General features: G+C 41.0%; 1 protein-coding gene across 1 annotated transcript in view; it reads right to left on the bottom strand.

The window, feature by feature from the left end:
- Nucleotides 1-17,995, bottom strand: part of zgc:172282 (leucine-rich repeat and fibronectin type III domain-containing protein 1-like protein) — a 102,430-nt gene that overhangs the window by 58,613 nt on the left and 25,822 nt on the right. Inside the window, exon 2 of the mRNA XM_037462308.2 lies at nt 10-106. The gene's annotated coding sequence lies outside the window, so the exon portion shown is untranslated. The remainder of the gene's footprint in view (nt 1-9; nt 107-17,995) is intronic.

Genomic DNA, 17,995 nt, shown 5'->3' on the forward strand with positions numbered 1-17,995 from the left:
ATTGCCTACCTCTATGTGGTGTTACTCGATGATTTAAGAGTCAACATGAAGATACATTGTCACAGCGGGTAGATAACTGAACAGAGAAATGATGGCCTTGGGAGATCTGAGAAAAGAGAACACAGAAACAAGACATGGGTTAGTGCATGGTTTTTTATATGAATATCCATGCTTATATTGACTGCATGAATAAACCATCTAAGTTTATTTTCTTAGCAGGATAAGATGTGCTATATATCAGTTGATTATGGTTTTAAATAAACTGTATTGGTTTCAAGACATTATTCGCTAGCAGAAACCTGGAAGGCAGAAACTCACATAAATATTCGATGCCTGGACTAAGAATATGTTTTTTTTGCAAAAGTTCTATCCGTTTATTTTTTTAATAAAGATCAAAATCCTGTCAAAATTGAAAAGGACTGCCAGTACCTTTTTGTATTTTAGTAAGAGAGTACAAGAAGCTGCAGGTTATTAGAAAATCATTCCTCACATCGGACGCCTTCACCATCAGAAAGACATGAAGCAACAATGTGACACAACAGACCAGAAACTAAACAACTCCGATAGTCACGAGATCATTGTTGAACGCTCAGAATTTAGTTTTACTTCATTACTGTGTAATAAATGTATTCAACTGTGGATTCAATCAAGTGCCATTAAATTGCAAAATGGATTTTGGAGTCATCTGTCTAAATCTGTCTTAATAAACAGATTTTTTCAAACGTTATTGCTTTGTGTTAACCATCACACTGCTCATCTGCATTATGTTATCTTGAAAGTCCTTGGTATTCCACTCAGTCTTCTTCTATATTTAGCACCTCTTCTCTCTACTCAGCTATTTCAAATTGTAGTGAAAAGACTTGTGAGTAGGCTGGGTGTGTGCGTAAATGTGGAAGTGCATGAATGTGAAATAAAGAGAGAGAAAAGGAAAGTTAATCTCAGCTCCACTGTCCATGAACGTGCCTTTGTGGTAGTTGTGGATGGTATATTTGCCTGTTCCTTAACTAGTTAACCTATTAGTGCCATCATTCCCACAGCAGTAAGCTAGTACTGATTTGTCTTTGTGGTTCTTGTGGTTATTTTTACTCCCATTAACCACTTGGTATCACATGGTATTTCTATTTTTTTTTTCATTCTAACTAACGAAAAGTCTTTGTATTTTAGGTTGATTATGTGAATTTGTGTTATATATATTAAGTACATTACCTAGAACAAAATAAGCCATCATAAAAATAATATTTTTAATATCATGTAACTTCTAATATGAGCTAAACAGGCCCTCAACCTACTGTGTAGATATTTCAGTAACAAATATTCAAAGATTTCTTGAATGGCCTCTAAGTACTTTGCTCTCATCCCATCTCCTCCGCTGCTCTTCTCTTCCAATTTCTCATGACGCACTGAATCCTGCTCTTTTTAACCCCCTTTTGTGCGCATGCACTCTTTCTGTCATCCATCGCGCTCTCATTTTAATCCACGACGCCACTGCTGTCCTCGTCACGTCCTTCAAATGCAGAATAATTATCTGGTCATCATTATCAGCATTATTCTGTTTCCTATAAACCCCTCTGCTCTACTTTGCATTCCAAGCGACGTGACATTAACGCAGAATCACACGGATACGGATGCACACACACACACACGTCTATCTTTCTCAGTCGGCGGCATTTTACTGTGTCATTGCTGGAGCCACATGGGACACTGAACACACCAATGCTACTGGTGTGTCGTTAGTATGCTGAAAGTGACTAATCTACTGAGATCAATCAAGGGGTGAAAAACTGCAGCGCACTTTCCTTTTCTGTTGTCTCGTTATGAGGTAAAAGTAACTTATTTTTTTTAAATACATGTAATGCGTTTACTGTTATGCTATGGTTGTATACACTGCCATTCAGTTTTAACTATCTGATGTAAGCATTGGTGAACAAATGCTTTTTGAATGAATCATTGGACACTAAATAATCAGAATAAGTATACTGTGATAACAACAAACATCAAACTATACCAAGTCTGCAATCACAAAGGTGTTTTCAGTTTTTCCAACCTCCTCCTATCAAGACACCGTTGATATGACAGCTCTGCTATTACAGAGCAATATCCAGGAGGTAAAGTTTGGGTGTGCTTCAGCCAAATCTCCCAGGGTTGTGACAAATAGAGTTCTGGCTGAGTGCAGGTCAGTGTTAGTGTCAACCGCAGTTCTCATGAAAAGTGAAAGAAGAGACAGTGACTGATAATTCATGTAAGACCTCCACTTAAAGGACAAAGATAAACTGTTACCATGGTTACCCCTGGTTTGTGAATCATGGGGTCCATTTAATCAACAAATGATCCAAGCAGCTTTTCGCTCAAGAAATTAACATCAAAATTTTCTAAATGACCTCATTAAACATTACACTGCACGTCCCTTTGTCTGGACTAGATTTGATTAGAAATGTTAATCTCCTTGCTGAGGTCATGTGAATTTTTTTACTTTTATTTTTTTTAAGTTTAAAAAATAGGGTAGCCTAGGGAGCAAGGAAGTCTCAGGGAATCGGACAGCACCACATGACTCTAAAACATGCTTTAGAAAGGCAGAGCATGACGCCATGTACAGAAGCGAAGATAAAAACAGCGGAAATAAAGCAGGAAATCCGGAAAAACTATTTAAGTGGAGTTAATTTGTCAAAGCAATGAGTCTGCCAAATGCAAAAACATTTATTCTAATTCTCATAAAGTGGAAATTACCCGGTTTATTAGTTTAGTGCAAAGATGTCTATCAAAAAGCATTTTGTATGATTAAATGTTAATGATGACCTCTAAAAGCTCCCGTCTGCCAGCAAGCCTCTTAGCACTGTACGCAGGGTCACACAGTGAGTGCCTACAGTATGTTTATGAAAGCATGTGCAAAAGGGTGCACAAGGGCACACAGTGTAACATTTAATACCCAACTCTGATGTTGTGTCATAGGCCATGCTCACACACATATGTGCCCGTGCACTTAAGATCACTAACGCATGTAGCTAGGAGCGCACACCCTGCACACAATGTTGTGAATATGGAAGCTGTATCTGCCACTTTGCATGTACAGATGCACTCCGTTGTCGGATGATCACGGATATAGCTGCAGGATAGCGGTCAAGAATCCATGTAATGGAAATTCATGTATTTTTGATAAAAACATGTGAACAACTGACAAATAGACAGTAGATGGCTTCAAAAAGAACCTTTGTTGTTTGTGCTTCATTGATTGTCTGATACAAAGGACATATTGACAACTGTATGTTTAAAAATCCTCTCTTCCAAAAACGTTGTGTTTGGACTGATTATCTTCGTTACTAACCCACCAGCCAAGGTCAAAGGAAGGAAGTGCACAGTGTCAAAACCTCATGAAATGGATTTGCTTTTGCCATTGGGGCCCCGTTTTTAAAATTTGGCCAATGGAGAACACATTGGATTGATAGCAAAAGAATGTAGAATAGTCACTTAGTAAAATAAAAACTAGTATTTTTCTATTCCAAGGGTTGGAAATAATGTTCAATTTAAAGCAAATAATAAAGCACATTTGTGAAAAAATACTTTTGGAAACCCCCAGTTGACTAAATGAGTATTTCACCGTTCTGTTGCACACACACACACACACACACACACACACACACACACACACACAAGCAGAGGATCACAGGCAGAGACACATAACCGCATGCAAACACACATGCAGCTGAGCACATACACAAAGTGCGTGAGCTGCGCTAGGGATTAGAGATTATAGAGAGGAAGAGGATGAATCTATCTAAACACAACGATCCATAACATTACCACACGTCTTTATCTGCAAACATTTATCCTGGTGATAATCAACTGTTTGGCTGATACAGGACCTGCATCCAGATGTCCTGGTGGCGCCTGCTTTCCTAGTTGTGCTTTTGCTTACAGTAAAGGGGGGTCATACTATGAAAATACCACTTGGATAGTGCTTCTACACGTTAATGTGTCTGTCTGGCGTGTTTACGCCCCCCCAAACGCATGGGAACGGTTTTGTGTTATTTTCTGTGATGAATTAAGACTAATTACTGTAATACAACTCGTTTGAATGTTCTGGGGTTTGCCCACGCTACCAGACCAAGGGGGAGTCTCTCTTACATGGCCCGAGGCCCTCCGCCCCAAAACACCCCCTCCCCCACAACCTCCCCCAACCACGCCGAAGCACTCAACGTTGTTCTTAGGGGGGATGAAATGGAACATTTGAGACAGAAGGTGAATGCAAGGATATTCACTAAGAGCAAAAAGATTTTTTAACATCAAAAGCATGTGGACGTGTTGAGGTGGAAACCCTAAATACAAATGTGAGTCTTAAAATCAGTAGGATATCTGTTTTTTTTATTTTTTATTTAGTCCTCCTCCATTTGTAAATGTTGCTGTTCTTAAACCCACACCGGGACGACTACGTCAGGGAGTTGCATTTACATCTTTGGACACTGCATTGACAGCAAAGACCTTTGTCCTCTGTCCCAGGCTCAACAAATGAAATGAAGCCACACCAAGGTTCCACTTTCTAAAAGAGTTATTAGATGATTCAAACTGAATTGTCTCCTGTAACTAATGGTGATGTACCTGAGCTTAACTGCGCACACAGAGATCTTTGGCTTTCAAACGCATTTCATTTCAAACACGTGACTTGACATTTTAAAAGGTAGTTGATCATTTGTTGTTGGTTTTTTTAAGCTCTTGACACTTGACACATGAGCGATGCAGTTTGAATGACAAACTAGGAGCCAAACCATGACCTTGACAAGATTTCACAACACAAGCACAAGTCCAGGCCGGGTGTTGACTCAACACAAACTGTTACCATACCATTTATCTCAAAAAGGACTCTGTCCCCTCACCAGCTTCACAAAAGCACTTGTGTGCCAAATCACACACACACACACACACACGTATGATTTTCTCATCTGAAACAATGTATCCCGCCCCATTCTCCTCTCTCCATCTGCCAACCACTTACAGCATCACTATTTCTCTCTATTTAGCCTGTCCACATCACCGGGGAGGCAGTGTGCTGTGTGTGTGTGTGTGTGTGTGTGTGTGTGTGTGTGTGTGTGTGTGTGTGTACGGGGGCGACGCAGTGTGTATGTTCCACTCCACCACAGTGTGTTGATAGGTTGTGATAGGTCTCAGGGAGAAAGCCAGACCGCCGCAGTTAACACTGACCTCTCCATCTCATTCCCCCCCCCCCCCCCACCTCCCACACAACACCAGCAACACCTGTCTCTCCCTCCCTCTCTTAAATACTCGTCCACATTCTGTGTCAAAACTCTCTTCATCAGTTCTCATGATTGTTGAGTGTTGTCTAGGACTGAACATTATTGTGTATGCAGCAGTTTGATAATGAGATTTTAAGACCGCACTCTCTCAAAAATGTGCCTTTCATCACCATCACTCACCCAACCTCATCCCAATCCCCTCTATTTAATATTCTAAAACTCTCTCTATTTGGTTATATCTTCATCCATCTGTTTCCCCTCCTCTACATTTGTCAACATCTCACTCTGTTTCCGTCATATAATCACTGGCTCTTCAAATTGCTTTGCTGTCCATCCCTCCCCTGCCTTCTCTATCCATTACCTCATTTATTCATTCAACATGCATTCTTCCTATCTATCTTGAGTTATCCAACAATCACTGTCTAAATTTAACTTAATATTAATATGCTTCATTCTCCCTTTCTCAATCTTCAATCATCGGATATTCTTTATTTCTTATTGTTGGAGTTTCTCTATTGTTTCTTCCTGCTGGCGATAACGCAGCCTTCCTCCCACCCAGTTTTCTCACTTTCCACCCCCAAACCAGCTCCTCATTGCCTTTTTTTCACTGTGCACTGGTCAATTATTTCTCTGTTTATAACGAGTGGACTGGCTCATCTAAACTTTTTTTTAAAGTTTTTTAAAATACTCTCCAACCAACTGATTTTCCATTTACAGACATGTCGAATATTCAGTAAATGAATATCAAGTTGTTACGCTGCATTGAGTCACAGTCACTGTGACACCGCACATCTTGGCTTCCCAGTGACCTCATCACTGCAGATTTCCTCGTTGTTTCTGTTTGAATTTTTGGCCTCTCTCTTCACACCCTTTCCATTTTATCCATGTCATTTCGGGCAGTTTTCTCTGTATTCTTAAGACTTAAAGATGATGTGAGAAACTTGACTGCTGCTTGTTGGGGGTCTCGACAAACTAGACGCCATTGTTTGTCACTTGCAATTGTTGCTAAAAGGCATTTGGGATTTCAAAATGTTGCCGTCTGTTTGACAGGTTATTTTCTATAATGGCTTTGAATAAAATCCGATTTGTGTAAACCTCTAGCGATGAACTGTAGCTCTTGGATAAAATCTGGCAGATGCTACCTGATTGTCCTTGTTTTGTTCTCAGACTAATGTAACCCTTAGCAGAATGTCGCTATCTCTATTTCTCTGTCACTCTCTTAATCCATGGCCTTATTAACTTATAATTATTTTACTGAATACTTCATGGAAATGCAGATCCTCATATTTTGGCCAAAGCAGAACATGAAGTGCATTGAATAAGGCTCACATTCAGGGTTGAGATAAGCACACATAATAGGGGTTTTATCTGCCAAATTGTTCCCGTTAGCATTCAGACACAAGCACTTTTGAGACACCTCAGGAGCTGCTACATGGTGCGAGATAGAGATTCTCAATAGGATGCAATTTTCCTGAAAATATCCCGTATTTACTTCCATCATCATTTGGAGAGAGAAATGTCCCTGGGACATTGGCCAATGTGCATTTTTTATTAGGTTCCTATTCAACACTCACTATTGAGACAACAATCTGATTCAATTTACCTGATATTGTATTCAGCAGAGGAAACATCCTGAAACTCCAGCCATTTTAAAATTAGAGCAGTGGGTAATGTCATGGAGTAAAGGGAACACACTATATTGAAGGGCTAATGGACTAACACGATGATCATGAAGCCATTATATAGATGGACCAAATGCACTGTGTTTTAGGCCATTTTGATGGATCTCTTTGTAGTATTTTTACTTTAAGAAAACAAAAGAAAAAGGCAGAAAACAAAACGCTTTTAATATCAGACGCTTTGTAACTTGACGTACAGTGGGTAAGATAAAAAAATGCCCTGATCTAAATATTCTATATATATATATATACATATATATTATATATATATATGGGAATACCTTCTCCCGTGAAGTTTTTATCTTGGCAAAGGTCCATGAGCTCTCAACTTACAATGACCAACTTTGAATTGAAGCCAAACAATTATATGCTTCGATAAGCCCAATTATTATAAGTACTCTCGTGTGTGGTACGGAATTTATACAAGGAGATGTACAAAAATCATTATTGGAAGAGGTCAGTTAGAAAAAGTGATAGGTTACGTCTTTTGGCTTATTTTGCCCAGATAACCTACAAGGTAAAAAAAATATTTCAACTATTTAAAACACTAATATTTCAGGGAGGCCGACAAAATGGACAACGTTAATGTAATTAGTTTTTATTTGGCATCAATCCAGTCTAGTGTCATCCTATAATAATTTGAAGTGCACAATATAACAGCCTACAGTCTGCACTGAATGTACAGCGCAATGGATCCATGCAGCGCTGTAGAAACTTGAGCTGCTTAAAATAGTTCATATTTGGTCCGAGGCTCTAGTGGAAGAAAAAAAAAATCAAAGAACAAATGCCGTAAATGAAATAATAAAACAGTCGCTGGGCTGCTTAATTGCTTGAAGTTTTATTGAGTTCATCCCGGCTCATTCTTCCCAAAGTATATCATCAATCATTCACAGGATTTCTGCTCTTTATCTTATCTTGTGAAGGATAAGAGCTCTCTCTGGTCGATGGCGGACCAGCGCGCGGTGCGGTCTCCTCGCGGCCCCCGGAGTCTCCGTCGAGAAACCCAGGAAGGACGTTTGAATCGCTTGAAATACAAGCACGGTCTGCCTTTGAGACACAGATTGAGCAGACACAAATCCCACTGTAGCGAGCATAAGTGAGAAGTGATTCATGACGAAAGGGGGTGGGGGGGGGGGGGGGGAGGGGGAAAAGTTTGAGAAGTGGCTCTTTCATTTGCAGCCGTCTAAAGCTATTATCATATCTATATATGCTTGTGTCCCGGCTGAAATGAGTTTGCACCTCGGTGTCCCATCTTGCAGAGTGAACTCCTGTTGGAATGCCTAATAGCCACTGCTGCGTTGGAAGATTTGTTTCTGCATATTTAGTTTTGTTTAGTGAGCGATGCTCTGACAACTATGCAAGGGTGTTATTTTACATTTTCTACCGCAGGTGAGAAGTGGTTGTACTGAGCCCTTCACAAATAATTGGCTCTCATTTTTGCTCTTATTATATTTTGTGCAACTCTGGTTTCGCCGGCTCTTTGTATTAATTGTGGCAGCTGAATAGGTGACTCCTTTTTCAATTATCGCAGCTTGTTTTTTTTTCATTTGAATTTAATTCCCAGGTTTGGGGTTATTTGGACATGGTTTTCAGGGGGTTTTGACTTGTGCCGGTAAAGGACTCATTAATATTTTTTACTTAGTGTGGTTCAGGGATTTTCAGCAGACAGAAATCTGTCTGATTTATGTTTTGTCTCAATCTCACCCACTCGATGGCTGTTGCACTTTTCCTGAACCTGAGCCAAGTTATAGTGGATGTAATTCACTTCTACCTTAATGTCTTTGGTGTGAAAATAATCCGGCAGCATACCTCACAGTAACATGATCCATAATGTATTAACTCTCCTCCTTAGATTCAGAGAAGCACACTAAACTAATCATGTTTCATTTTCTGTCTTGGTTTATGTCTCTGCTGCTCTTTTTTATTCTCCTTTTTAACAGCTGATTTTTTAAGCCCCTGTGTGGCAAATAAAACGCTGATCATGTGGACGATGGAGACATTATTACATTTGAAAAAATGCCCTGGAACACAGACTACTCTCTTCAGCATCACAACACACAACTGTAATTATTTGTTTTGGCAAATGTGTTTGGTGAGGCACAGCTGTTACCTTACAGTTCTTGGTGTTCCAAACTCATTTTAGTCCAATCTAGTTTTTTCATCCGCATTTATGAAGCTACTTTCTTTCTGCTTGACATCAAGAAAGAAAATCACATCCTAAAATGACTTCAATGGCCTACCAAAGACAAGATTGAGAGGTGAGGTGAGACCTGGCTATATTTAGAGTAATGACCACTTTTAGCAATAACAGTTCAAGTATAAGTTATTACAAATTCATTAGCTATTAGATTGAAAAGTAACTAGTCTGGTAAACTGAAGATCAGGGCAACGAGCCACCGGACACGTTTTGGACAACTCAGCAGAACAAAAGGCACCGATTTAAAACCAAGAAGGCGAAGGAGCGATGAAGATAGTCTGTATCAAAGTATGGTTTGAATGGAGGGAGAGGAGGAGACGTACAAATAAGGACCAAAATAAAAGAAGACAGGCCTGCCCCACTTGAGGCCCTTTAGTGTCATCCTCAGGCTTCTCTGAGGGGTAGGCACACACACACACACACACACACACAAAACCACTGTTCTGTAATTAAATTATATTCCCTTTGTCACACTTTCCTGACAGCTTATTCCTTGTTAACCTTAATTTCTCATACTGCCTCCAATTCCCGTCTCTTCTATCCTCACAATGCATCATATTCATGACACAATTATTACCGTTTTCTTTTCGTTTTTTGGTCCACTTTACACTCAATCTTTGTGACAGTTTAATCCTGTAACCATTGGTACACAGTTTTGGCAGCCTCAAGAAAGTGTGAGAGAGAGAGAGAGAGAGATAGATTGTGTTGTGTGTGTGTGTCTGTCTGTGCGTTGACTGGATGCCAGTTGGCCTGTGGTGCAGCAAGCTGTCCTAATGAAGTGATACTATGGGCCCGGCAAAACTAGTCCAAATTGATCTAAAAATGGCGAGCACAGATCAGCTATGCACTCTATGACACGACAGTGATTATGAGTCTCCTCAGAAGGTCAAAATTAATTCAACGGACTTCTTCAGAGGATCATTCACACAGAGATTCAAGTTGATACACGATGAAAAATTGTCACGCATTTGAAAACAAATCACAAATTGTTGCAGTCAAAACCACAAAGGACCAAAGAGTGATTTTTGGAGGACATTTCATCCACTCCATTCAAAACTTTGAAAAAGAAAAATCAACTGCCAAGATTTTCCCAGACCCCTCATTAAGAATAAAGAGCAGTATACTTTTTATACTGATGAATTCAAATAGTATAAGAAAGTAATTCATCAATTATTATTACTTATTTAATTTTCTGTTTGTGGATGATTTCCATCTATTGGAATGTATCTGCGCTACTATTCTCTCGTATATCTCTCTTCTTACTGCATCGTAGCTCAAGTTTCATCCATTAAAAGTTACATATACGAGTTGAGCACGTGTCTCAACACAATGAGTTATGACGCTTATCGACGCGCCTAAACTTATTTTCTTGAGACAAGGTTATCTTTCACTATTATCAGGAGTAATTGAATGAGCAACAATCACAAGATACCCGCAGCATCAGTCAAATCAAATCAGATAAGAGTTCATCCGACCCTTTGTCTAATTAACGGACCTAAGGACAAACAACCGGAGGATCAATAGCCATACGTAGAAAGACATGTTTAGTGAATTGCATTATTGGAAACAAATTACCCTCATGCCAACTGCCTTAGGTTTCAAAACCTTCCCTATAATAAAGGCTTTGCTCTCTCCATTGGGCTCATCCCCAAGCCAATGTCAGCAAATAACGACTCCAGAAAATAGGGAAACTGTCTAAACATGGCTACTGCGCTAAAAGTGCCAAAGTACTTTCCTCACACAGAAGCTTGACCATGGTGATAAGAGGCAACATGACAGCTGCAACATTCATCAACCTCTGGGACAGCGTGTGCTCAGCCCGGCTGCTGGAAGTAGCAAGCAGCCTTTTGCTGTTTCATCATCAGGCCGCTGGATATCCCCGGGGACTTTATGTTTCGCAGATGTTCATTGCACAACGGTTGAAAAATGAGTCCCCTGCACTGGTTTCCGATCTTAAGGGCCAGGTTTGGGAACGCGGAAGGTGGACTTTTCTCCGGCGGTGGTCAATTGTTTTCCACTTGTTCCTCTGATTCAGTGCGTTTCAGCGCACGTTCAGCGGGAGAATCTGATGCCAGACCCACGAGCCTCCTCAGGGGGATGAACACGTCGAATTCCTTTTGCAGCGGCATCCTGGACTTCTCTGTTGACTTCTCTGTTAACTTCTCTGCTGGCTTGTAGGCCGATTTCCGGCTTCATCTACGCCAGCTGAGGAAATGCTGGTTTAGATGAGAACTATAGTCGTGCCGCAGTACTATATGGCCCACATACAGTCAGTAGTGCAGCAGGAAAGCTTTCAGTGTCAGTGCAGCGTAGCGCAGGTAGAGTAAGGCTGTGTGACCCAGGCGGCATGTCCTATTGTAGGTTTACTAGATGTAGCTGTGCGGGAGTGCTGTTGGGACATAGAGTGAGTCAACTATCCTCTGGCTCATAGGTGTGTCCCTTGTCTCTAAAATGCTGGTAAGACGGGGACATGTGACCGATTTGGCCTGGAAGAGCTCTATTCCACAGCGGCAATTAGACTGTTATTTGTGGTTCAGCTTACATTTCAAGATCACTATAATCACAATAAAGCAGTCATAAGAAAGACTAATGAGGCCTCGGAACCTTCCTTGAAATTAAATATGTTTCACTATATTTTTAAGACAGAATTTAGTATGTGGTACTTTGGCTGTCAACAGGCCCATCATGAATGCTTGTCAACAGGATATTTTCAATTAAAAAAACATTCACAGTTTAATGTACAAATTGTCTTGTTTTTTAAATATATTTTAAATTGCTTTTTGTATAGGACTGTATTTCAAATCCCTGGTTGTTGTCTAAGGAACCTATTTTCCTGAAATACTAATTATATACTAATAATATAATGTTGCGGATAATTAATCTACACATTATCATTAATTGATTACCCTGTTCAGGGTTCACGGGGGCGGGGTTTGGAGCCAATCAAAGCTTATTCACAGACTATCACTGTGCATTGTGGGGATTACAATGTATTTAATTGTTACCAGAGGTAAAGTTGGTTAAACAGCTACAGAAGGGTTTCAATCTAGTGGAACGTGGGCTGCTCACCACAGGTGCTCAGATACACACAGATGTTCACAGGTTTAGTCGCCGCAATACTCAGGTGTCGGGTTTTGAAGGCGCATGTAAACAGCTTAACAGGATCAGCTTTGACCTAAGTGTGGCAAACAGCTGATTCATCCGAGCAACGTTGTAGGTGCAGGCAACACCTGCCCGAGACACAGCGAGGCGGATCGTTAATCATACAGTCGGGCTGAGAGGCCTCCTGCTGAGCCCCCACGGTTACTTGTCTGTGTGTGTCCTTCATTCTGTTAAGAAAACACACACTGACGTTACACCACTTGAATAATAGATGGGCTTTGCATGATATATTCCCAATACACCGCCCTCCACCCCCTCCACACACACACCCACACACACACACACAAACACTGACACAGTGATGTACACAGCCTGCCATGCATACAATAGCTCTAATATGCATATATACAGCCTTGTATGTCTGAGGCAATGTGGCCTGTGTGTATCGAACCACTTTGCACGAACACTTCCTCTGCTCACAGGCCATAGGCTGAGCTTTGGCTCTTTGGATTTGCACTTTTGATATATATAGTATATTTAAAGATATTGCTTTGCTGCCAAAAAGGATCTGACAAAAGGAAGGAAGGTCGCAGAGAGGGAGACCTCGGAAACAAGTTGATGCCAAAATTTCAGAATTGTTGTATGTTTCCCAGGACAAATGGACATTAGTGAGTTCTGACCTATGAAACTTCCAACGTTCAATTCTTTGTTTTGGTTTTTCACCGTAGAATCCCAAAATTTCCTGGGTAGTGGATTCAGCTGCAAAATCTATTTGTATGTTGACATCTTTAGGCAATAGTGTATCAATTACCAAATCTATACACTAGGTGGGACTCCTTTATCCTGAGCCCCGTTCCTATCCCATCAATTCAATGAGACCAACATAAAGCTATACGAGAATAAGGTGGGTGAATTAAAAGGAACATTAATTATGGACAAACACTTCTTCTGTTATTACGATAGGATTATTTCAATGTTGAGTCACCACTGCTACGGAGAGCCAGGCAGCAGTGAATTCTCCTACATGAGTTCTACTTCCATATTTCTGGTCTGCTTTCTGAGTCTAAGCTCCTTTTCCCTTGCACTGAACTTACGGGTGGAAAAAGTAAAAATATGCAGGCAAAGCTATCTGACTGTTGAAAAAAACCTGCTATGAAAAGGCTTGAAAGTAAACACTTTTGACAACGTATTTCATCAAAGAATGTGCTGCTGGAAGTATTTGCTGCGAGCGATATTGTCTCTTCCCCCAAGCTCAACACACTTCAGTATAGCAGATGTTACATCGCAGAGACAGCCAAAAAAAAACAAAAGGGGTGTGTTGATGTGATGACTGATGCTAATAAGCCATGACAAGTAAATATTAAGAAAGTGACAATGATAGAAACAATGATGAGGGACATCCTGTGAGTAATGCTGGTGGTTGACATGGAAAAAATACTTCGGCAAATCAATATTTGTATTATACAGAGGGAGGGAAATGCATCATGGATGAATTAACCAGCATTTTAGTATAGAACTCCCTCTGCTCAATAGAAAGAGTTGCATTTTGTCGTTTTTATCATGGAAGATACCCACTTCATTTTAATAATTCAGACAATTGAAGCCCTATTATAGCAAATTATCTCCCAAAACAAACAAGTATCTGTTTCCATTGAGATATTACAAAATGTTAAGTTGACTCGAGTTTTAATATTAAGGATATAAAAAAGGCTCCGCCCACTTTATAGACCCATTTGGCTGGGTGACTGCAACACTTAAAACACAGAGAAAAACATTCTCACAAGAAAAGAACCAGCACAGCTGCTTTTTCTTCTGCGCTATATATCGAGTAGGTCAAACCTCAAATGAATTATGAATGAATTTATATATGTATATAAACTGTTTTTTTTTATCTTGGTTTTCAGCAACCCACAGGACCAAAGAAAAAAGAGGGAATGACATGAATGAAAAAAGCCTTCAAAATGAACATTGAAAGCGTTCTTCATGCTCTGATATTCTGACAGTCGGTTCATCTTGGAACTGTGAGAACCAAAGTAATCTAATGGTGATCTACATATAACTCTTGACATGACATGTCAGAGGCAGAGGGCGTCTTATGCTGCTAAACACACATGCACACAACCAGCCCCTCTCAGACATGCTCACACACCTTCTCCATGAACCTACTCAGTATGCAACATCAGTTGAAGAAAAGACACAGAGTTATTTATAAATCCTGTGTGTGTGTCTTTCTAGTTTGTCTATTTTTTCTGGTTCATGTACATCAAAAATGTATTGATACAGCATCCTGGCAACAGTCATACTACAGTAGTGTAGTACACTGTAGTATGACTTATCGTGTACTATCCTATAAATGTTTTTCACACATCATGTGCAAAGGGCTCGTTTCAGGGTTAGCGTTAAAAGTGTCCGAATGAGAGATTTACAGCGCGTGTTTTAACAGATGTACAAAGCAGAATTCACCGCCGTGGTCTATTGTACAAACATCTGCATCATGTAAATGCTCCATTCTAATGCTATAGCCTTTGAAGACAAGCCACTACTGCAATTTTCCTCTTTTGAGCTTAGTCTAGAACATATGCCGGTGCAGTACTAATGGAGGACAGCCGAATGAGGTGGACTGGGGACTTAATGGCTACCACTGCACATCCACTCTGACACAAGCTGTTTAAAAGCTTCCATTAAGGACATGAGTATACTTTTACATCGGAACACTGTGCAAATGTGTTTCAAAGCTAAGCATGCCGTCTTTACATAATATCCTCCTTTTGGTGTCTTTTGAATATATATAGATATATATATATATCTATATATATATATCTATATATATAGGGTTAGAGTTGCAGAAGGGTATGTTAACATGTGTTACACTGCCGTATCTATATGCCTCTCAGGTTTAGCGGCAGTAGTTAGAGGAGAAACAGAGTGCCGCCTCAAGACAAAAACACACAGAGCTTCAGTTTCTACCGTTTTCACCCACTCTGTTGAACAACCGTGTGCTGGAGGGCAACCATTTACTCGCCATTGCAATATAGCTTCTTAATGTTAGCCAACTGAGAGCTGGAGTCATCACACCAATCTGTGAATGGACCAAATAAAGAATGAGAGGTTGGAGGAAGAATGGATGAAGCCAAGATGGAGGCATGGAAAGGGAGAACTGGGATGAGATGAACTGGACATGGTCTGAATAAAATGGAATTATAATGACAACAAAAAAAAAGAGAAATCTCCTCTGAAGCGTCCACCTCAGCGCCACTCCCTCCTCCAGCTCTGTGTCCTTCCACCTCCTCATTTATATTCTTCACGATTCCTCATTTATGTTCTTGCTGATCAGTTTCGGGTGAACATCGATTAGGGCCATAACTGCACAATGGACATCACATGCCCTCTGGAATCACATTTCACACTTCACATCTCATTCGGTTTCCAGCTTTGCTCACTTCACTCGGCTTTCTTCTTTTTTTTTTTTTTCCCCCTCTCATTCAGTTTGGATTTCTGAGTCGCCCCTTTTCATGCATCTCATAAAAAAATAACCACGGAGTGTAATCCCTCCGTAGATTGTGTTAGACGGGATTTGATTTCTAATCCCTCCCCTGTGCCTTCCTTGGGGACATACATCCAGTAAAGCACATCAGCTATATATATATATATATATTTTATTACCTTCTAATCAGTTTTATCATCATAAAGGTGCCGAGGAGGAAAACCAGGAGCCAATCTCTGTTTAGAAATGTGTTTGCACACTCATGTTTAGCGCTTTGTGCAGTGCGACTGCTGAGGGATTTTGCGGTGGCCATTGTTAAGAATACGCAGGCTCCAGAAGCCTCGTGTAAAGCTCTCTTACGACCGACAGGTCACTAAAGCAACCGCGAGCGTAGAAAGAGCCTTTAAGCAGGCACCCCCCTCTGTGGTTTCCTATGCAGGCGTATCATTAGTTTCCTTTCTCTACCTGTATCTTTGGTTAAGTTCTAAGTTTTGTGTTCCTTTCTCTCAGTGGGGGCCCTGCCTGTTGCGTTGGTATGACGCCCATTCATACCCTTGATGTTCTGCTTCTTCCATTTTTCCACTGAGTTGATCCCCGTCCGTCAGAGGGAGAATCATCCACACTTTTAACCTCCAGGCTTGTTCCTACTCAATGCTTTTGTGTTTTTAAATTTCAGATCTGGACCTCACAAAAAATGCATGACACCGATCCATTTACAAAACAGAGTGGAAGATGGAGGGCAGGGCCCTCTGGGCAAGGACCCAGGTTTACTGTCACACTGAGGAAAGTCGCATGTTGAAAATGTGGGAGGGGGAGAGGAAGAGAGGGAGGGAGACGCACAGTCTGTGTTGACAGTAGCCGTCACATTAGTGTCTCAAAATCGTCCAATTGCACCAGCTCTGAATCTGAACACACCCACACACACACACACACACACATCAAAACACAGACACACAAACACAGCACTAACACAATTGAATCAAGAGGATAAGACACACACACATTAATCAGTTCCTTGATCTCCTTCAACATCTTCCACACGTTCCAGAGAACGAGCGCCTTTAAAATCACAACTGGAACACATGTAACATGACACACAAGATGTGTATATTTTGTTTAGCCAATTATTTCTCTACATACACGGGCACCATTTTTTTTTCTCGAGGGAAGTGTTTTCAAGATGAGCTGCTTATACTAATGAAAGAGCAACAGCGAGATAACATGAGTAGGCAAAGGGAGACTGGAACCACGCCCCGAGTGCGTGATGTCTTTAACTGGATCACAAGACACAAGTACAGGTCCAGGTACTGGACGAGGTCTACAGGCATTTTACCTCAATGCACACAAAGCAGGCTGATTGGTGCAGCTTCCTCAGTAGGAGTTTTCCTGCTGCTCTGGGGAGTCGAAGCAGACACCTTGCAGTTCAAGAGTCTACCCCTTTCATCTCTAAATCCCACCTGCCTTAATATCGTTGTGTAATTCAGACCTTTCTTCCCCCTCGGCTTCCACCAGCAAATTGAGACATTGTGGAAAGGCAGCAGGGCAGTTCAGCTGCTCCGGTTCACATGGTCCTGAGGGAATCCCAAAAAGGAACCTCTTCCAAAAGACAATTCAGTCTGCCTGCCTTAAAGCACACAAAACACCCTGGCACCTGGGTGCACTGCTCTGCAGCCTGAAGCTGGAACTAAGCCTTTGAAGGCGGCTGTAAAGGGATCCGTTTGCACTCTGAATATTGAAAGAGATCAACTAGAATAAGATACTTATCCAATACCAGTGCAGAGCTTTAAAAACCCATAGGGAAAATATGTACGTGCATATAAATCACACTAGCTCGACGTCCTCGACATCCTCCAGCCACATCTCCCCGAGCTAGTTATGCCACTCAGTCCTTCCATCACAAGAAGCACCGGGGCCCTATTTTGCCCAAATGTGTACAGAATACCGATGAAGGGATCGACCTGGAGTCGTTCCCAGGTGAGTAATGTCAAGAAATAAATATATGGTACAGCGGCTCTTCTTGAGGTTATCTCATATCCAAGCGCCTCGCTCTGTGTCTTTGTCTCAAGGCACCGGACAAAGCAGGGTTACGTCCATTGGCCTCACGTGTTGTTTCATCCTTTCAGTCATCACTCAAAGCTCATCACCACCAGAGTGGATTGGATCTTACGGATTGATTAAGAGGGTTGAGAGCTTCAGACCAACCTCAGCTCCCTTTCCATCACAGAAATATGGTAAAACTCCCACATGAAAGCATTTGATGTCGTAAATCACTTAACAAGAGAGGTGAAGA

Source organism: Pungitius pungitius, chromosome 3 (assembly GCF_949316345.1).
Source record: "Pungitius pungitius chromosome 3, fPunPun2.1, whole genome shotgun sequence".
NCBI classification, from domain to species: domain Eukaryota; kingdom Metazoa; phylum Chordata; class Actinopteri; order Perciformes; family Gasterosteidae; genus Pungitius; species Pungitius pungitius.